General features: G+C 37.3%; 1 long non-coding RNA gene across 1 annotated transcript; it reads right to left on the minus strand.

Moving 5' to 3' along the window:
* Nucleotides 1-744: 744 nt before the first annotated feature.
* Nucleotides 745-6,939, minus strand: LOC102247276. Its single transcript, XR_313917.1, has 3 exons — nucleotides 6,867-6,939; nucleotides 5,403-5,579; nucleotides 745-1,237 (listed from the first exon to the last, which is right to left on the minus strand). It is a non-coding gene; the product is annotated as an uncharacterized LOC102247276 (long non-coding RNA).
* Nucleotides 6,940-9,746: the final 2,807 nt, after the last annotated feature.

A 9,746-nucleotide genomic window follows, 5' to 3' on the forward strand; every position in this document is an offset into this window, starting at 1 on the left:
TATAAAGTAGCAACGAAAATAATTTTTTGGTTGGGTCACAACATGAGGAACTGTATTTAAAGGGCCAGAAGGTTGAGAACCACTGCCTTAACAAGTGAAGTGAGCAGCACTCTGAAGGGGATTGCTCAGCCATTAATTCCCTAGTCCTCTAAAGTGCTATAGATTCCTCTTTTGGAGGTAGAAAATAGCATATGGGTACATTCACAACTTTTTGAGAAAATAATTCAGTCATCCTGGCTTACTAAATTGGGCAAGACCTGTCATTAAAAAGGGTAACTTACAGTTTTAAGAGAAAAATTTACCTTCTCACTTTTCCTTCTTCCTTATCTTCTTTCTCGTCTTACACTTACTTTTAAACCTCTCCAACACACCAGCACATAACATTTGCCACTGACTGCATTTGTGGGCATTTGATATTTCCTGTGTCCTTGATTTATATAGTCCAATTCCTCGGCATCAACAGCTTGGGGTTTGGGGCAATCTGTCCTTCCTTTTCTTAAGTAAACAAACTAAAGTTAGTCTAGTTTACTACTTTTAAGATTTGTAAATAACTTGCAGTTTCAAAATGAACCCAGAGCCTTCAAACTTCAAGTAGGATTCATTTGAAATTAAATATGCCATAGAATTTAGAAAAATATACACAAATCTCTCGCAGAGCTACATTATTCTCACTGTTAAAACGTAGTTAGAAAGAAGAGAGAGAAAGAGCTCATGGGCACAGACAGCAATGCGGTGATTGTGGGGGGCAGGGGTGGAGGTGAAAGAGGGTACAGGGGGGTAAATGATGATGGGAAAAATTAGTTGGAGAGAATCCTGGACTCATGTGAGGAATCCTTGGTGTTTGTTCTGAGTCAGACATTAATGACTTCTGTGACCTTGGGCAAGAGCTGGCTACTAAATGACTCTCAGCTGTACGTCTGTGAGTTGGTAACTAGATTGACTATAGCAACCTCTGCTGTGATCCGTGGCTTCTGGGTTTTCATTGTGTAACCAGAGCCATGCATCTGAAATAGATGACCAGTAATCTGGATCTATATATTTTATTGCTTCTCCGGCTGGCTGAATTTAATTGCTGTGCCAATGTTCAGTGTCTAAAATCACCCGATGGCAGGCCCTCTGGTTGGCTCTCTTCTCAGGGCTGTACATTCACGTCCTTGTGGTTAATTGCAGGGTAGAAATCAGGGTGGCTGACCAGGAACAGACCCTGGGTACTCCTGTTTATACAGATGACCTGTGTCTAGGCAGAAAAAAAAGGATAACTGAAGATAATATTTTAATTGAAGTAAAAAAGAACATTATAACTAATACCAAACAAAGGCAATGACAAAATAAAATAAAAATTCATTCAGAAATTTGAATACTAAGTGAACCACATGGCCAGTTCAATTATTTGGTATCATATGACTTGATGCCTTAATATGTTATATGAACCTAATAAGACAAATACAACTTAATGGCAAAGATGGTATATTCTTTTTTTTCTGGTATATTCTCTGGTATCAACCAACTGTGAATTAAGAACACATTATCTGACTTCAATTAAAAACCAATTTACATCCTTTATAAAATTACTGGGGGTTGGATTAGTTGTCCTCAAAGTTACTTTTATCACTAACGATTTGTTATGTTTCTCATTCTACCATCATTTCTATCCTACAATTAACCACAGGGACGTGAGTGATACTTATGTGGTCAGAGTGTTGGGAGCAAGCATATGTTCATTTCCTCCACTTGATATAGAATTTCTATGTAGGACTGCCCATCTTTGCTCATCTATACTTTAATAGTATACTCCTGGGTTATGGTCTTATTTTCTGATTTCTCCTTCTAGACCTCCAGATGTCATAATTTCAGCTCAATCATCTCCAATGGTAGAATCTGGACCAGCTTGCTTGCTCCTTCTCTGTGTCTCCAGTTGCAGTCCGATGTAAAGAAGTTAGAATGAATCATGAACAAGTTGGTGGTTTTGTCTGCCACCTGGGAGCTCTGTCTCTAAAGTGAAGCACATTAAGACTGTTGCACACATTGAAGCATATTTTTGAGGGCATACATTATTTACTACAACGATCAACGTAATTGTCTGTCCTCACATCGTTTCAGAAAATTATTGCATGTTTCCTTTATCCTGTGTGTTCAGTAAGTGAATGTGTTAGTGATGAGGTAGAATATAGACAATTTCAGTGCTTTTCTAAGGCATATTTCTCCAGTGAAACCTGTGAAATCCTGAACTGTGTTAATATCTGAAGACAAAGGCCACTTAATTGACAAATGCATTGTTATAACGCAAGATCAGATGCTAGCGTCACATAAAGCCTTTGCACGATGCCTGGTTGTTTGATGACACCGAGTATAGATGACTGAGCACAGCAGTTGTGTGAAATCAGATTAACTTGTCCTAAAGTTTTCATTATAGAGAGATCTCATGGGGAAGGCCATCACTTTAACTGCTAGAAGTCAAGGGAGAGAGGTCAGGTGATAATAAAGCATATCTGAATTCCAGCTGTCTTGACAAAAACTTACCATGATTTCTGTAAACTTTCTTCCCTATATGTATAACATGCATTCATTTCTCTTTGCCCTATGTCTCACAGTATGTGTTCCTCCAAATAACACAACCATGAAGTTATTCTTCATTTTCAATTTAACTCTAAAAATTCTCTGAGCATGGTATCATCTCTTAGTATTAAGAGGGTGTTTGTATTCTCTTAAGATTATTTATTGATTTTATATAGAGCAGAAAATTTTAAGAACAAAAAATAGATTCTCAGAAGGGGCATAATCAGTTGTGTCTCTTCACTTGGGTGGGGGTACCTAGGGTCACTCCATGGGAGCGGATGACAACCAACATCCTGCCCGGCCAAACTCAAAATGACATGGGTAGCAAGGTGGGACTATCTAGTGATGAGGTACAACTGAATTTCATTTTATTGCTCTTTTATTACAAAAATGATGAACATAACTTCATTGTTAATTTAAATATCAACATTCAAACTTTAAATGACTCAATGTGAATATTCACTGTGATTAAATCAAAGTTCTTAGGCCATAATTAACATTCTTCACATTTTCTTGACCTTCTGGATTCATAACATTAGTTAAATATGGAAAAAATCCTAAACCAGCATATTTGGTTGTTAGATTCAGAAAGAAGAGAATAATGATATGGATCTTTGCCTGAATCTGGGTAATCCTCAGCATTGTACGTGAACCTTTTTTTTATCCATTCCATTATACATTTTATATTTCCTACCCTCCAGGCTCTGGGGATATGGAGGGAAAAAAAAAAGAAAAAAGAAAAAGAAAAAAGCATAGTAGTTTATTCAGGACACAGTCGATTCCTGAGTAAATTCTATAGTCCGATTTAGTCTGAAATGCCTGTGTGCATTCATTCAAAAATACAGGATGGAGCAAATTATTGTATTATTTCCATACGAACAACTGTAAATCTACTTTTGTCCCACCCTGCATTTATTGTGCCCCAATGACATATCAGGAAGCAGTTGTGAATTAAATAAAGATTTTAGACTGTATGGAGTATACATTCTAGTAAAGAAAGGCAGAGAATAAACAAATAAATCTTACAGAGTTCTAGAAGGTGAAATTGTATTAAAAAAAGAAAAGAAGTATGGTGATAAGAATCAGTAGTACAGTAATGAGAGAAAGGCATGTAGATTGCAGTTTTAAGTGAGGCTGTTGACATAAGTCACGATGAGGATATATTTGAGCAAATAGTTAAAGGAGGTAAAAAAGTCAGCCCATGTGCATAATTGAGAAAACATTCAGGGAAAGGGAATAGCCAGATTCATTGTGTTAAAGCAGAAAAACGTCTGCTTTTTGAGCAATAACAAGGGTGGTTAGCATGGATAGGGTGAATTTATTTCCAATGTGAATATACGAATGTCTTCTAACACCCAACCCAAACATTGGGTGGTTGATGAAAAAGGAACCAGTAAATATTCAGCATCTATAGCATTTTCCCACACCTTATATTTTATTATTTCTTTACATTAAGCTGTTGAGGTCACTATTATAATCACCATTTTACAAATTGAAGTAATAACACCTAGATAGGTTACAAGACCAAGGCTACAAAGCTATTAAGTAATGGGACTAAGACTTGATCCCTTCAAATCCTGAACTCTTTCAGCTAATACCATCCTAACCTTGCTAGTATTCATTACTTTGAGGTTCAATTTGTAAACAAAGCAGCCAGAAATATCTAAGGATTGCTAGACTTGACTCTGGGGCTGGCTTGTAGTGTCATACTAGCTAACAGGGCCAGCAGTGACTATGTCTCCCACTTGTTGACTCTCACTTGCCTGTTTCCCAGCACTGCTTTCCCTGTTTACAGGAAGAGAAATTGTTGAAGGTGACCTAGGCATGGATCACAGACATCAAGAGTTGCAGACAACTATTTAAAACAACCCACCAAAGAGAGCCATATGACCAGTCTCTGTGTCCGAGTCAGTGTCCCCTTTAGGTCACATTCCTGAGCAGTCATCTGATAACACCTGCTTCCTCTTTCCAGCATGTAACTGCTGGAGTATTCTGGGGGCAGTCAGCTGGGACACCCAATAATAAAACCCCCGCCAGCAGTCTCCTCTGATTCCGAAGGTTGAGATCTACCTATAATAACATTGTACTTTAATCCCACATGCAGTTCGTAACATGAAATGTGGATATTTATGCTATAAATTTTTATTTCTGACCAGTCTGAGATTTGTAATCCTTCCTTCCCTGAAGAAGACTTCTGTTTTCTGATAATTTTTTTTATTACTGTACTTGACTCTCTTATGATACTGAATAATAATAATAGAAAATTTGAGATTACAGTTGGCTGCATACACAATACGCTCATTTACTCAGTCATGCTCTATCTTGTTTCACATAGAATGTGTAAAATGTCTGTGTAAAATGTAATGCAACAAGACTAAAGTTGAATCCCCTAGATGACTGTTGAGGAAAGCAGTGGTAAGTATATCCCTGAGCCCATACAGTTAACTTCTTACCTTAAATTTATGCTGCTGTGGAAAGGAGGCGAAAAAGCCTGTGTAACCTGGAAAAAATTAGGCCTCCTTCTGGTCAGTTTTAGCACAGTATTAGAAACAAAAGAAATATGAATCCAACTCTAATTAGGCCGTCCTCGGCAGGGGACTGGCAAACAAAGTATGCTTTCTTCAAACCATGTACTATTCTATAGCAGTTAAAATGAATGATTTAGAACTCACGTTGCCATATAGATACTAGTAAATCTCAAGAGATATAATTTTTAGTGAAGAAAACCAAGTAGCAAATCATACATATATTATAAAAACATATATGTAAATACTCTAAATATTAAATTTAATGCATGCATATACATGTAGTAAAAGTACAAAGACATTCATGAGAGTAGGACATACCATGTTATGGACAGGAGTTACTTTTGAATGTGGGCATAAGAGAGAAAGTGAAATGAAATGGGTTGGGAGATGGAGTGCTTTTGTGATATATTCTTTCATTAACAAAAGGAAAGTTGAGGAATTCCCAGTGATGTGATCTTGGCAGCAAGGTAAGTTTTTAATATTCTAAAATTCCTCCTGAAAAATAAACCAATTAGGGCAGCAAATGAGAAATCAATTTGAAAACATCTAAATAAAACTAGAAAGCAAGACATTTCTATAAACTTTAGCAACACAAATAATAAATCACCTATAGTTTTAGAACAAGAACATGATCAAAGTTGGGTGGCAGGAATCGTGAGAAGTTAATGGGGACACCCTATATTTGGCTGTCACAATTAAATGCCATTATCTAGTTGGGACACTGATAGATTCTGAGGCTCCTATGCTAGTTCTTTTTCACTTTCCTGAAAGAGAAAAAAATGCTTGCAGATTTCCAAGGTATCTGCTGCTATGCCCTGATAGCTAAATATAACAAATAATATGAAATGCTAAAAAAATTGTCAGTTATACTCATGACCCAGCCAAGATGACTCAGTGCTCTTATCAAAGACATAAAAAAGCAGAAAATAATAATAACATCAATATCAAAATAGAACGGCATCCCCTAAATCAAACAGATTGTAAATGTCTATAAAAAAAGACCCCATCACTGGGAAAATATGCTCTATAATTTTACCAGTACACCAACTCTTTATTGTGTGTTTTCTCACAGTTGGAAATTTCCAAATATGACCTATAATGACTTTTTAAAAGCTTTATTTACTGTTTATTTTAAAATAATTATAGATTTACAAGAAGTTACAATAACCGAAAGTTTCTGAGTATCCTTCATCCACTTTTCCCCATTGGCTACTTCTTGCATTAACTATAGTGCAACATGACAAAATTTATATTGGTACAATGTAGCATATAGGTCTATATCATTTTATCATATGTGTAGATGACTGTAACCACCACTGCAATGCAGATAGAGAATTCTCTCACCAGAAAGATCTACTGGTGTCAAAATTAAATGTAAAAAACTTGCCTTTCTTTAAACCCCTTTACTTTCCTTCATTTCTATAATAATACAAGCATAATATGCTAATTAGACAGGACGACCTTCCGGATTAAGCCGGGGCTGCAGCTGAGGGATCGAGGAAGCTTCCGCGGCTGTGAAAGCCTACTCTTGCACGAATTTCGTACATCGGGCCTCTAGTTTATAATATAATTGTCTTAAATATTTCTTCTACATACATTTCCTCATCCACATCAGAGAATACCATACTTTTTGTTTCAACTATTAAAATTTATAACAATCAAGAGAAGAAGGAAAGTATTTTGTATTTACCCATAGTTTTTCTCTATTCATTCTCTTTCTTCATTCTTAATCTTCTACAATTCCTTCTTTAATCATTTCCTTTCTTTTATTCAAAGACTTACCTTAGCTATTATTTTAGTCTAGGTTCTACTGTTGATAAAATCTGTTTTCATCCATCTGAAAATTTCTTTTTCTTCTACATTTCTGGAGAATAAGATATAGAATTTATTTCTGGAGGCCAGATAAAGGATTTGTGGTTGATAGTTTTTTTTTCTTTCAGTACTTGAATTATGCACCATTTCCTTTGGACTTCCATAATTTCTGATGAGAACTTCATTTCATTCAAGTTGATAGATAAGGTGTCATTTCTCTCTTACTGCTTTCAAGATTTTTTCTTTGTTTTTATTTTCCTAGTTTTATTTTAATGTGCATTGGCATACATTTCTATTTTTCACTATAATTCTTTATATATTGACTAGAGGGCCAGTGCATGACATTCATGCACTGGAGGGAGTGGGGGGGGGCCAGCCTGGCCTGTGCCCTCTCGCAGTCAGACATCCCCCTCGGGGTCCTTAGCGCTTGCCAGCATGAGTCTGGCTTCTGGTTGAGTGGTGCTCCCCTTGTGGGAGCGCACTGACCACCAGGGGGCAGATCCTGCGGTGAGCGTCTGCACCCTGGTGGTCAGTGTACATCATAGTGACTGGTTGTTCTGCCATTCAGTCAATTTACATATTAGCCTTTTATTATATAAGATTGATTTCAGAGAGGAAGGGAGAGAGAGAGAGAAATAGAAACATCAATAATGAGAGAGATTCATTGATTGGCTGCCTCTTGCACGCCTCACACTGGGGATTGAGCCCACAACCCAGGCATATGACCTGATTGGGAATTGAACCCTGACCTCCTGGTTCATAGGTGGATGCTCAACCACTGAGCCACACCAACCAGGCTATAATTCTTTGAATTATCTTTCTCACTGGTGTCTTATGAGTTTTGATTAGTGTATTCTCATGATTTTTTCTGACTATTTGACAATAAATTGAAGACATCTGTGACCCTGTACCACTAAATGGTTCAGTGAATATTTTCTAAAAACAAGGGTGTTCTCACCCTGGCTGGTGTTTCTCAGTGATTAGAGCATTGTCCTGTGCACCAAAAGTTCTCAGGTTTGATTCCTGGTTAAGGGCATGTACTTGGGTTGCAGGTTCGATCCTGGCCCCAGTCCGGTCAGGATGTGTGCAATCAAAGTGTCCCTCTCACATCAATGTCTGTCTCTCTCTCTACTCCCATTACCTTCAATATATTTATTCATTTGTTTAAGCAAGTTTTAACATTGCTAACCAATGTCATTGTGAAACACAAACCTATTAGCTGGAGTTCAATATTTTATAAATTTTGCAATGCATAACTCTTTAGTGTATAATTTGATGTTTTGACAAGTGCATACACCTGTGTAACCTGCAACTCCTCTAGTTATGCTAAGCATGAAAAAAAACAAAACCCAATCAGGAAAAGAAGTCAAGGGTACGTTCATGGAGGTGGTTAGAATGGTTGTCCAGAGAATTTTAGTGAGGAAAGGAGGGGAGTAAGGACATGTGGGGGTGAAAATATATTGAGAGTTTATTTGATTTGGAATAATCCTAAAGGCTTCTTTTTGTCTGGGAACAGCTTTCTTTCTTGAGGCCGCTTATAGATAGGTTTATGCATTTTTAAATTGCTTCTTACATTTGCTAACATTAATATAAATGTGTGAAATAAAAGAGAGAACACAAAACTTGTTTCATTGCTGCTATTTTTAGTTTAGATGGCAATTGGGCAATTCTAGAAAGATGCCCTTCAGCTTTACAATTTTAATGAACAAGTGCATCACCTTCTAATTGGAGACTTTTGGTCCTGAGACATAGTAGTTTTGCTGCAACTTTAATATAATATATATTAATATGTCTGTATTCATAGTTTTTGTTTTATTTATGTAACTTATAACACCACATAAAAATCCTTCACAAATAATCCATTACTAGAGCCGTTATAAGTAAAAGTAAATGGTCACTTGTAATACATAAATTCAATCCAGAGTTTATTGGTGATAACTCCAGCTGCTGTACTCTCTTTATTGCTCTATTAAAAATAATACTATTTACTGCAATATGTTTGGATTAAAGATTGACCTAAAAAACAATGAATGGCACAAGAATAGTTGGTATGTTTTCTCAGCAGACTTTGAACTCTGTGACTCTAGAAATTCCCTGAATCCCTTTATAGTTTCATCTCAATAATTAAAATAGGGTGACAGAGGCAGTGACCTACGGAGTTTAAGGATTTATACAAATTACAGCTTCTCTATCTTTCTTTTTTTTAGTGTGCAACATGGGTTTTACTCATTTCATTGTTCTTTTGTATCACCTCCAGAAAGTATGTAGAAAAAAGGAACAATGGTGAAATAAATGCATTACTTTTAAACATTTCTTATATTTACCAGTAATTATGATTAAGATATATGTAAACTTAAAAGGTTGAAAATAACCACTTTTTACTAAGACTAACTTTATAAAATTATATTCTACTCTAATGCTTCTTCTCTGTAGGTGTAGTTCTTCTATTATTAATAAACTAGAGGCCCGGTGCATGAAATTTGTGCGGCGGTGGGAGGGTGTCCCTTAACCCGGCCTGCACCCTCTCCAATCTGGGACCCCTCAGGGGATGTCTCACAATCCGGGACCACTGGCTCCTAACCACTCCCCTGCTGGCCTGATTGATGCCCAACTGCTCCCCTGCCAGCCTGATTGGCCCTAACTGCCCTCCCCTGCTGGCCTGATTGCCTCCAACTGCCCTCCCTTGCCGCAACCTGCCCTCCTCCACTGGGACCCGCCTCCTCCACGCTGCACAGAGCCTTGGGACCCCCAGGCCTCACCACATGGAGCGACCACCAGGCCCTGTCTCTACTGTGCACATGGCCATCTTGTGGTGGCCACCTTGTGACGCCACCTAGGCTTTTATTATAT

The sequence above is a fragment of the Myotis brandtii genome, unplaced genomic scaffold (genome assembly GCF_000412655.1).
Source record: "Myotis brandtii unplaced genomic scaffold, ASM41265v1 scaffold36, whole genome shotgun sequence".
In the NCBI taxonomy this organism is placed as follows: Eukaryota; Metazoa; Chordata; class Mammalia; order Chiroptera; family Vespertilionidae; genus Myotis; species Myotis brandtii.